A 13,180-nucleotide genomic window follows, 5' to 3' on the forward strand; every position below is an offset into this window, starting at 1 on the left:
GGGAACTGTCGCCACGTAAGGGACCACCGAGTGAGCTAAAGCCAGGGCCGCTTCTCCCTACACGCACACTACGCAGGCTGCGTAGGGCCCCGCCTTGCGTGGGGCCCCGCCTACCCGCCAAAAAAATTAAAAATTAAAAATTAAAAAAATTATTATTATTATTATTATTTTTTTAACCCAATCTGCCCAGAACTGCGAAAAAAACGGACCCAATCCGCCCAGAACCGCGAAAAAAACGCGCGGGGGAAACATGCACGCGCGCTGCGCGCGCGTGCATGTGTCCCGTATCATGCTTAGGGCCCCCGTGGAGTCTAAAGCGGCACTGGCTAAAGCGAACGAGTTGCCGTCCCGAACGTTGCGACGTTCCCTTGAGCCTACTCAGCGCCGTTTGAGTTACGTACCGATAGGCACAGAATCGTAAATTTTGTTGTGGGGACTGCTCTGCTTCCGGGTTTTTCCAGGTTGCAACTGGTTACCTCCACCGTGGGACTCGCCGTACATGTGCACGGAATTTCGGGTTTTCTAGGCAACTATGCACGGAATGACGTGCACTGGGTCCGTGCAATGTATACTAAAAAGGCTGGAGATCAGGCTGTTTTTAAAGCGAACATTTTTAACTCACATTTAAAAAGTATTTTGAGATGGGGGTCCGCGGCCAAATACATATCATTTTGGGGGCCCTTGACATGAAAAAGTTTGCAACATAAGATTTTTAAAAAAAATACGTTTTAGAAGACATTTGTAGAATCCCCAGAAGCAAAGATTTGAGTTACAAATGTTCGCTTTAAAAATATATATATTCAAGGATTTGTACAAATTTTCATGAGTTAAAAAAAAAATAGCACATCTACAAATTCGGTGCCGTGCTGTGAGTTTGTATATCTGCCATTTTTGAATAGCCAAAGTATAAGGTTAAATGGTTAAAGTGGTTAAAATCTAAAATGACAGATGCTTTCCTGGTCTTAATGGGTTAAGATGGCTAAAGGCTGATTTATGCTTCTGTGTTGAGGTATCGTCATAGTTATGTCGTAGGGTCCTATACGGTGTAGCAAGCAATTTATAGTTACGCATATGCTTGAATGTCTGTCGTACCACTGGCCACAAAACTAGATGATAGTGTTGTGCATTCATGCTGGAAAACCTTCAATGACTGCTATCTCTCACATTCACTGTGGTACGTTGCACTGTGGTGGTGAAGAGGTTTGCACTGGAACAGGCTTTGCAGGATTTATTAAAGCTTCAATCCGTACGTTTTATATGCATTGTCTCACTTATGAGAGACTTGACTTATGAGGTCAAGTACATATCATAATACTTCATAATTGCTGGACACTCACAGACATTTGTTTTTGCAAGGATCATAGTGTATTGCAATGATCATGGTTGTAATACATTATAGTAATTGTATAATCACTGTTATAATGCATTATAGTGTGATTATATTGTAAGTCATTATAAGTGGTCATTGGGTGCTTTAAGTAAAGTAATGACATTCTTGGAGACATAAGCAGAAACATTTTGTGTTGTTCTTGCATACTGTAGATATGAGTGTCCAAAAATTATGAAATACTAGAAAAAAGCTCCCTTTGGGCATTTGGCCCCTTCCTTCTTGAAAGCATAATCTTGTCTATAATACGGTGTTAGAAGCATATTAAAATGCATTAAAAGTATGTTTGAATAATGCATTATACTAGACATGGAAAAGTGTTACCAAAACTAACAACTCAGCTAATTCTCTTACTTGCTCACATGGCGTACGCTTACTCACTGCCACACCCACCCACAGAAACACATTCTTACACTCACCCACCCACACAAACACACATGTTTACACACAACGAAGCAAAGCAGCAAAGTTCTTCCCTGTTTCCGTGCAGGGGGAGTTGGCCCGTTGACAAATTCCTTGACTGGTTTAGTCTAAAGGTCCAATAAAAATCAATAGGGACACAAAGCGTGAAATTAAATTTCTCAACACAATACCCCTAACACTCTGCCCTGCTGACCGCCTCATGAATAAATGGCCAGAAGGGTTGTTCACGTCAAAGCGTATTGATGCGCTTCCATGGGCGTCACTATAGCCCGAGTCATTCGCTGTGTGATTTCTCCAGTGGTGTAAAGTAACTAAGTACATTTATTCAAGTACTGTACCTAAGTGCAATTTTGAGATATATTTACTTTACTGAGTATTTCCAATTTTCAGTACTTTTGCTTCTACTCCACTACATCTCAGAGACAAATATTGTACATTTACTCCACTACAATTATTTGAAAACATTAGTTACTAGTTACTTTGCACATATAAATTATTACATTATAACACCTACATTAACCACTTAAAGGGCAAGACCACTTTGGTAGAGGTTTGGGTTGTGTAGTTACCTTGCCATGATGTAACTCCAAAGGTGGACAAGAAATCAAAAATAATTGCTCCATTGATTAGAAATTGATAATTCTAAATTTGCTTCTCATTGACTTACATTGTACGGTAAAACAGCTCTTAAACTCACTCTTTTAGCACGTAAATGAACACGAATAAAGCTGATTCAGACAATATAGAGCATCACCGAACCCAGTACTGTTTGTTTTTTTAATAAAAACAGGGACCCATCTTTGGGTCGTGGACCAATTTTCATGGGTCGCGAGTAAAAATCTGTTTCCAGATTTTTCAAAAGATTTGAACAAAAGAAATCACAACTTTCCATTAGTTCAAAACAATTATTTTTCAAAAGTATTTGATAAATAAAATGAAAAAATCTAATAATTATCAAAAATAAATGTAAAAAGAAAGTTGAAGAAATAGTGAAAATAGCTGATCTGAGCTTGTAGATCTGCTATTTTCACTAGTTTGGGTCCCGGGCAAACGTCACATTTCTCTTTTGGGGCTAAAAGGTTTGCATTTGTACACTAATTTCTCATTGAGCCATCGTCACTTGGCTCAATCCACATCACCATAGACTCACTGTCATATTCAACATTCAACATTCAAGATTTATGTAATTGTTACATCTTCAGAGAAATAATGCAACACTAGTAATTAGACGGTAAAGAAAAACACAGTTACTAAGTATTATATTCACACTGTATATGTGATATAAAATGTTTGTTATGGTTGGTCAAGACCCAATTTTTATATATAAGTCTGCCTCTCTCTCTCTCTCTCTCTCTTTCTCTCTCAATGTAATGTAACAGTTGTTCTAACACCCACGCTTTGGCTTCAAGTGGTATCTTGCATGCACAGAATACACACACACACACACACACACACACACACACACACACACACACACACACACACACATGCACGCACACGCACACGCACACGCACACGCAAGCACGCACACATACATAAACATTCGCTAACACACAAACCAATAGACAGAGGAAGGGGTAATTAAATTTTGAGAAGCAACAGTGCTCTCAGGAAAACAATGTGCTCTTCAAATGTGTCTTATGGGGCCTGTCGCCACCCTCCTCCTTCCACACGACTGTCTGTCAGGCAGTGGTGGAAAGTAACATTTGGTGGAAAGTACATTTACTCAAGTACTGTACTCAAGTACTGTACAAATTTGAGATATTTGTACTTTACTGGAGTATTTAAAATTTTCAATATTTTTTACTTCTACTCCACTACATCTCTGAGGCAAATGTCGTACTTTTTACTCCACTCCAAAACATACATTAACCACAGCCCTATATACACTTTGGCTATTTGAAAATAGCAGATCTACAAGCTACGAGTTTGTAGATCTGCTATTTTCAAAGGATTTTTGTACGTTTGAAAACTTGTAAGATGGGACATTCTGCATAATGAGTACTTTTACTTTTAGTACTTTAAGTATATTTTGATTCAAGGCTTCAGGTGTGTGTAATTGATAAAAAATAAGCACTTTTTTGGATGAACTACTCCTTTAAGCCCAATTTCGAGAAAAAGTGAAAATAGCTGATCACGGCTCCCATCCATTTAAAAAAAAGTGTGCAAAACAGTGCACAGTCATGCACAGCCACCACACCTGTAGCATATATACACGCACGCACGCACACACACACACACACACGCACAGAACATGGTACATACGTGATTTATTACGCACACAAATACACACATGGTTGAATTACCCTAGCTTGGTAACAAACAAAAAAAGACACACACTTCCCATCACACACACCTTTCCTAAAAGCCGTCTCTACCCAGGGATGCTTGCAGGCTTCATTATCCTCCACTCGAATCCGACAAATCCCCCGTTTTAGACGACATCCGTCTTTGCCTGTCTCATTTGGGCTGCTTGTTCATGGATGTCTGTTTAATTAGCTCAGTTCCTCAGCCCACAAGCTTTTGATGGCAACTATAAAGATGAGCAGATGCTGTTGAAGTGGAAAGGAATGTGGTCAATATGGTTTTAAAAGGTATTTGTTATGGTCTACTAGGGATGGGTATTGGCAACAATCTCACGATACGATACGTATCACGATACTTGGGTCACGATACGATTATATTGCGATACGCATCACGATACTTGGGTCGTATCACGATATTGGGATATATTGCGATATATTGCGATATATTGCTACATATTGTTTATATATACACTACATATTGAGTAGCTGCAGATCTGTGAGAGGTTCTTTGAATGTTTTTCATAAAGCCTGTATCTGAAAAAGCAAAAAAAAAATCGCGATATCGATACTGGAGTATCGATACAGTATCGCGAAATAAAATATCGCGATATATCGTGATATCGATAATATTGCCCATCCCTATGGTCTACTACACTGACATCTACGCATGTAATGATGAATAGCGAGCAAAATCAGGGGGAAAAACTAGAAACGCTTTTGTTAAAACAATTAACCCACTGAGGAACAGCCTTATAGTTATAGTCTTCCACGAGTTGACTCTCAAAATGAATTTTCCTGTCAGTAAGAGTGGGGTTAACATAGAGACCTTCTACACACACTGAGCTACAGTATGAAAGAGCCTTTCAATCTCTCCTCCAGGAGTTGGCACGGAAAAGGATTTTTCCTGTGAGTAAGCGTGGGGGTTGAACTGATGACCGTGGTAACATGCAGAGAATGTCTTAGCCCACTGAGCTATGGCCTTGATGGTCTATCACATCGTGAAAAAGCCTTTCAATCTTTCTTAAACACATTTTTCTATGATTTTTATTTGGATTTTCCAGTTGGCCCCAATGCCGCCCTCCTGTATCGCATCTCTCCCGGCATGTACACAAAGCACATTTTAGAAAGGGAGGTTAAAGACCTCAAAAGAAATGGCTATTCACGACCATATCGTGACATCGTCATCGTCACATAGCGTTGTGAGCTTGTAGAGCAGCTATTTTCACAATTATTGCCTCTTATTATTTGACAATTTGGCCAATGTTTGACCAGTTTTAATAGTATAGTTTGTTGTTTCATAGTATAGTGTGTGCGTGTGCGTGCGTGTGTGCGTGCGTGTGCGTGCGAATGGGTGAATGTGAGACATAAACATCTCGGCCTCAATCAGTTCCGCTCCAACCATTTTGGGGAATCAATCTCATTCAGGGATTGGTTAGTGTGCATCAGTGACATTGCGGCTGGCCAACTAGCCCTGGGGAGGCTGACTAGCAAAAGTGTCAGAGGTCTCGAGATGTTCGACTTTGATTTGTTAATACTGGTCAAGAGAGGCCAATCGATTGGCTTGTGGCTAAAAGCTACTGGAGCGTGTGGGTTCTGTTACCTTGGACCCTTAGAATGTCAGTGGCTGTGTCCAAGAAAAGGACACGGGTGTTCTCTGTGCTGCAGTGAACCTCAGCAACTGCTTCACCAAACGCAGTACAAGAAAACCTTTTGTGTGTGTTTACTTTTTACTTTTGGTGTTGGTTTTGTCACTTGTGCATAAGTATTATGTCATTTATTTTGCATATTATGTATTTTCATTTATTTTGCATTTGATGACGTCATCTGTGTGTAATGCTTACATTGGTTGGAATCATTTGATTGCCACTCACAACCTGTACTTAAAGAGTGACTAATCACCTTGATTGTTAAGACCCTGTTGAAGACCTAAGTGACTTGTCGAAACGGGTGGGTCAGCTGTTGCCTTGCTCACCTGCCAAAATAAACCCTTTTATTTTTTCACCTGAAGACGGAGTGCCTCAGTATTTTTTCCTTAGTCTGCCTCACCACAAGCAGAACTTTGGTTGTGTGTGTGTGTGTGTGTGTGTGTGTGTGTGTGTGTGTGTGTGTGTGTGTGTGTGTGTGTGTGTGTGTGTGTGTGTGTGTGTGTGTGTGTGTGTGTGTGTGTGTGTGTGTGTGTGTGTGTGAGAGAGTTGCAATTTGAAGGGAAAATGTGCAGGCATTGAGTCACAAACACACGTGCTCGACCCCCACCCTACACATCAACCGAATGCAGCTTAGCTTGTATCAAAGATATTTTTATTACAATTCAAGTTAGATAACATTCAGTCCAATCATTTGGATTTATAAACTAAAGATTTATGGTTGAAAAGAACATGTAAATTCTAAATCACTTATGTTTACTAAGCCAGTGTGGCTCAAGAGATAAACCAAGGTTTATAAATCAAAGGTTTGGGGTTCAAAGCTCCTCACAGAACATTTTCACTGTCCATCTAAATTATAAAAGTTGGGTTAAGTATTACGTTCTCATTCTTACCCTCCATCCCTGTGTAGTTTAAGAGATAATTCTGGGGTTTATAAGATAAAAGGTTTATGGTTCAAATCTCCTGAAGAACATTTTCACTCTCTATTTAAATTCTAAAAGGTGGGTTAAGTATTACGTTCTCAGTTGTAGCTCCTATATGCTTGTGTGGCTCGAGAGGTAAATCGGGGGTTTATCAATCAAAAGTGAAGTGTTCAAATCTTCTGAAGAACATTTTCACTGGCCATCTAAATTCTAAAAGGTGGGCTAAGTATCAGGTTCTCTACTATATCTCTTATGCTGTGTAGCTCAAGAGATAATCCTTGGTTTTATATGCTGAAGGTCTAGGGCTCAAACCTGTTAAAGGACATTTTCACTGTGCATCTAAATTGTAAAAGGTTGGTTAAGTATAACATTCTCAGCTGTACCTTCAATCCAGGTACCAGTGTGGCTCAATAGATGAATCCAAATATAGTACAACAAATTCCTTAATAAAGAAACAAACCACTGAACAAATCAAACTGGTGCTGGGGAAAAAAAGAACACTAACACGATTAAACAATAAAGATTGGTTTAAGCAAATTAATGTGAAAATCATTAAATAAAAAATGGAATAACAAAAAGTAAAATTCTTAACAAAACAAATCACCTGGAGGTGGGCTCTTTGCATGCTCCAGAGCAGATTCAGCATGAACCATGGTGGTGCAGTGGTTAAGATACTGGGCATGCATCTTGAAGGTTCCTAGTTCAACTCCAGCAAGGACTTCTCTTTAACTTTTACCTGGCTCTTGTATCTTTATAGAATCGTTCAGTATAGTGTGCAAGAGGACAGTTTTGGTATGGGCCATGGTAGTGCAGTAGTTAAGATATAGACCTTGCAACCCGAAGGCTCCTGGTTCAAATCCAGTAAGGACATTCTTTTTACTTTTACCTGGCTCTTGTACCTTTATAGAATCGTTCAGTATAGTATGCAAGAGGAGAGTTCTAGTATAGAACAGAGCAGATTCATCATGAAACATGATGGTGCAGTGGTTAAGATACAGAACTTGCAACCCGAAGGCTCCTAGTTCAAATCCAGCAAGGACATTTTTTTTTACTTTTACCTGGCTCTTGTACATTTATAAAATCGTTCAGTATACTGTGCAAGAGGACAGTGCTAATACGGTCCATGATAGCGCAGTGGTTAAGATACAGGGCTTACTAACCAAAGTTTCTTGGTTCAAATCCAGCAAGGACATTTCTTTAAGTTTTACCTGACTCTTGTACCTTTATAGAATCGTACAGTGATGAGTGTGCAAGAGAACAGTTCTGGAATGAACCATGGTGGTACCATGGTCAAGCTACAGGGCTTGCATCCCACAGGTCCTTGGTTCAAATCCAGCCAGGACATTTCTTTAAGTTTTACCCGGCTCTTGTACCTTTATAGAATCGTTCAGTGAACACTGTGCAAGAGGACAGTTTGAGTATGAACCATGATGGTACAGTGGTTAAGATACAGGACTTGTTACCTGAAGGCCCTTGGTTTGAAACCAGCAAGGACATTTTTCAAAGTTTTACCTGGCTCTTGTTCATTTACATAATCTTTCAGTGACAAGTGCACAAGAGAACAGACTCAAATGTATCGTCATGGTGGTGAAGTGGTTACGATACAGGGCTTGCAAACAGAATGTTCTTTGTTTGAAACAATCAAGGACATTTGTTCAAGTTTTACTTGGCTTTTGTACCTTTATCGAATCTTTCAGTGAAGAGTGTGCAAGAGAACAGAGCAGATTCATCATGAAACATGATGGTGCAGTGGTTAAGATACAGGGCTAGCAACACGAAGACTCCTGGTTCAAATCCAGCAAGGACATTTGTTTTTACTTTTACCTGGCTCTTGTACATTTATAAAATCGTTTAGTATACTGTGCAAGAGGACAGTGCTAATACGGTCCATGGTAGCGCAGTGGTTAAGATACAGGGCTTACAAACCAAAGTTTCTTGGTTCAAATCCAGCAAGGACATTTCTTTAAGTTTTACCTGACTCTTGTACCTTTATAGAATCGTACAGTGATGAGTGTGCAAGAGAACAGTTCTGGAATGAACCATGGTGGTACCATGGTCAAGCTACAGGGCTTGCATCCCACAGGTCCTTGGTTCAAATCCAGCCAGGACATTTCTTTAAGTTTTACCCGGCTCTTGTACCTTTATAGAATCGTTCAGTGAACACTGTGCAAGAGGACAGTTTGAGTATGAACCATGATGGTACAGTGGTTAAGATACAGGACTTGTTACCTGAAGGCCCTTGGTTTGAAACCAGCAAGGACATTTTTCAAAGTTTTACCTGGCTCTTGTTCATTTACATAATCTTTCAGTGACAAGTGCACAAGAGAACAGACTCAAATGTATCGTCATGGTGGTGAAGTGGTTACGATACAGGGCTTGCAAACAGAATGTTCTTTGTTTGAAACAATCAAGGACATTTGTTCAAGTTTTACTTGGCTTTTGTACCTTTATCGAATCTTTCAGTGAAGAGTGTGCAAGAGAACAGAGCAGATTCATCATGAAACATGATGGTGCAGTGGTTAAGATACAGGGCTAGCAACACGAAGACTCCTGGTTCAAATCCAGCAAGGACATTTGTTTTTACTTTTACCTGGCTCTTGTACATTTATAAAATCGTTTAGTATACTGTGCAAGAGGACAGTGCTAATACGGTCCATGGTAGCGCAGTGGTTAAGATACAGGGCTTACAAACCAAAGTTTCTTGGTTCAAATCCAGCAAGGACATTTCTTTAAGTTTTACCTGACTCTTGTACCTTTATAGAATCGTACAGTGATGAGTGTGCAAGAGAACAGTTCTGGAATGAACCATGGTGGTACCATGGTCAAGCTACAGGGCTTGCATCCCACAGGTCCTTGGTTCAAATCCAGCCAGGACATTTCTTTAAGTTTTACCCGGCTCTTGTACCTTTATAGAATCGTTCAGTGAACACTGTGCAAGAGGACAGTTTGAGTATGAACCATGATGGTACAGTGGTTAAGATACAGGACTTGTTACCTGAAGGCCCTTGGTTTGAAACCAGCAAGGACATTTTTCAAAGTTTTACCTGGCTCTTGTTCATTTACATAATCTTTCAGTGACAAGTGCACAAGAGAACAGACTCAAATGTATCGTCATGGTGGTGAAGTGGTTACGATACAGGGCTTGCAAACAGAATGTTCTTTGTTTGAAACAATCAAGGACATTTGTTCAAGTTTTACTTGGCTTTTGTACCTTTATCGAATCTTTCAGTGAAGAGTGTGCAAGAGAACAGAGCAGATTCATCATGAAACATGATGGTGCAGTGGTTAAGATACAGGGCTAGCAACACGAAGACTCCTGGTTCAAATCCAGCAGGGAAATTTTTTTTTACTTTTACCTGGCTCTTGTACATTTATAAAATCGTTCAGTATACTGTGCAAGAGGACAGTGCTAATACGGTCCATGGTAGCGCAGTGGTTAAGATACAGGGCTTACAAACCAAAGTTTCTTGGTTCAAATCCAGCAAGGACATTTCTTTAAGTTTTACCTGACTCTTGTACCTTTATAGAATCGTACAGTGATGAGTGTGCAAGAGAACAGTTCTGGAATGAACCATGGTGGTACCATGGTCAAGCTACAGGGCTTGCATCCCACAGGTCCTTGGTTCAAATCCAGCCAGGACATTTCTTTAAGTTTTACCCGGCTCTTGTACCTTTATAGAATCGTTCAGTGAACACTGTGCAAGAGGACAGTTTGAGTATGAACCATGATGGTACAGTGGTTAAGATACAGGACTTGTTACCTGAAGGCCCTTGGTTTGAAACCAGCAAGGACATTTTTCAAAGTTTTACCTGGCTCTTGTTCATTTACATAATCTTTCAGTGACAAGTGCACAAGAGAACAGACTCAAATGTATCGTCATGGTGGTGAAGTGGTTACGATACAGGGCTTGCAAACAGAATGTTCTTTGTTTGAAACAATCAAGGACATTTGTTCAAGTTTTACTTGGCTTTTGTACCTTTATCGAATCTTTCAGTGAAGAGTGTGCAAGAGAACAGAGCAGATTCATCATGAAACATGATGGTGCAGTGGTTAAGATACAGGGCTAGCAACACGAAGACTCCTGGTTCAAATCCAGCAAGGACATTTGTTTTTACTTTTACCTGGCTCTTGTACATTTATAAAATCGTTTAGTATACTGTGCAAGAGGACAGTGCTAATACGGTCCATGGTAGCGCAGTGGTTAAGATACAGGGCTTACAAACCAAAGTTTCTTGGTTCAAATCCAGCAAGGACATTTCTTTAAGTTTTACCTGACTCTTGTACCTTTATAGAATCGTACAGTGATGAGTGTGCAAGAGAACAGTTCTGGAATGAACCATGGTGGTACCATGGTCAAGCTACAGGGCTTGCATCCCACAGGTCCTTGGTTCAAATCCAGCCAGGACATTTCTTTAAGTTTTACCCGGCTCTTGTACCTTTATAGAATCGTTCAGTGAACACTGTGCAAGAGGACAGTTTGAGTATGAACCATGATGGTACAGTGGTTAAGATACAGGACTTGTTACCTGAAGGCCCTTGGTTTGAAACCAGCAAGGACATTTTTCAAAGTTTTACCTGGCTCTTGTTCATTTACATAATCTTTCAGTGACAAGTGCACAAGAGAACAGACTCAAATGTATCGTCATGGTGGTGAAGTGGTTACGATACAGGGCTTGCAAACAGAATGTTCTTTGTTTGAAACAATCAAGGACATTTGTTCAAGTTTTACTTGGCTTTTGTACCTTTATCGAATCTTTCAGTGAAGAGTGTGCAAGAGAACAGAGCAGATTCATCATGAAACATGATGGTGCAGTGGTTAAGATACAGGGCTAGCAACACGAAGACTCCTGGTTCAAATCCAGCAAGGACATTTGTTTTTACTTTTACCTGGCTCTTGTACATTTATAAAATCGTTTAGTATACTGTGCAAGAGGACAGTGCTAATACGGTCCATGGTAGCGCAGTGGTTAAGATACAGGGCTTACAAACCAAAGTTTCTTGGTTCAAATCCAGCAAGGACATTTCTTTAAGTTTTACCTGACTCTTGTACCTTTATAGAATCGTACAGTGATGAGTGTGCAAGAGAACAGTTCTGGAATGAACCATGGTGGTACCATGGTCAAGCTACAGGGCTTGCATCCCACAGGTCCTTGGTTCAAATCCAGCCAGGACATTTCTTTAAGTTTTACCCGGCTCTTGTACCTTTATAGAATCGTTCAGTGAACACTGTGCAAGAGGACAGTTTGAGTATGAACCATGATGGTACAGTGGTTAAGATACAGGACTTGTTACCTGAAGGCCCTTGGTTTGAAACCAGCAAGGACATTTTTCAAAGTTTTACCTGGCTCTTGTTCATTTACATAATCTTTCAGTGACAAGTGCACAAGAGAACAGACTCAAATGTATCGTCATGGTGGTGAAGTGGTTACGATACAGGGCTTGCAAACAGAATGTTCTTTGTTTGAAACAATCAAGGACATTTGTTCAAGTTTTACTTGGCTTTTGTACCTTTATCGAATCTTTCAGTGAAGAGTGTGCAAGAGAACAGAGCAGATTCATCATGAAACATGATGGTGCAGTGGTTAAGATACAGGGCTAGCAACACGAAGACTCCTGGTTCAAATCCAGCAGGGAAATTTTTTTTTACTTTTACCTGGCTCTTGTACATTTATAAAATCGTTCAGTATACTGTGCAAGAGGACAGTGCTAATACGGTCCATGGTAGCGCAGTGGTTAAGATACAGGGCTTACAAACCAAAGTTTCTTGGTTCAAATCCAGCAAGGACATTTCTTTAAGTTTTACCTGACTCTTGTACCTTTATAGAATCGTACAGTGATGAGTGTGCAAGAGAACAGTTCTGGAATGAACCATGGTGGTACCATGGTCAAGCTACAGGGCTTGCATCCCACAGGTCCTTGGTTCAAATCCAGCCAGGACATTTCTTTAAGTTTTACCCGGCTCTTGTACCTTTATAGAATCGTTCAGTGAACACTGTGCAAGAGGACAGTTTGAGTATGAACCATGATGGTACAGTGGTTAAGATACAGGACTTGTTACCTGAAGGCCCTTGGTTTGAAACCAGCAAGGACATTTTTCAAAGTTTTACCTGGCTCTTGTTCATTTACATAATCTTTCAGTGACGAGTGCACAAGAGAACAGACTCAAATGTATCGTCATGGTGGTGAAGTGGTTACGATACAGGGCTTGCAAACAAAATGTTCTTTGTTTGAAACAATCAAGGACATTTGTTCAAGTTTTACTTGGTTTTTGTACCTTTATCGAATCTTTTAGTGAAGACTGTGCAAGAGTACAGAGTAGGTTTAGCATGAACCATGATGGTGCAATGGTTAAGATACAGGGCTAGCAATCCGAAGAATCTTAGTTCAAACCCAGCAAGGACATTTCTTTAAGTTTTACCTGGCTCTTGTACCTTTATAGAATCGTACAGTGAGGACTGTGCAAGAGGACAGATCTAGAATGAACCATGGTGGTACAA

The 13,180-nt window shown here is 40.1% G+C and overlaps 1 protein-coding gene across 1 annotated transcript in view; it reads left to right on the forward strand.

The window, feature by feature from the left end:
• Nucleotides 1-13,180, forward strand: part of fndc5a (fibronectin type III domain containing 5a) — a gene marked incomplete at both ends in the record, with an annotated part of 60,923 nt that overhangs the window by 35,256 nt on the left and 12,487 nt on the right. The window lies entirely within an intron of this gene.

The sequence above is a fragment of the Gymnoscopelus braueri genome, assembly GCF_963280865.1.
Source record: "Gymnoscopelus braueri genome assembly, chromosome: 19".
Classification (NCBI taxonomy): domain Eukaryota; kingdom Metazoa; phylum Chordata; class Actinopteri; order Myctophiformes; family Myctophidae; genus Gymnoscopelus; species Gymnoscopelus braueri.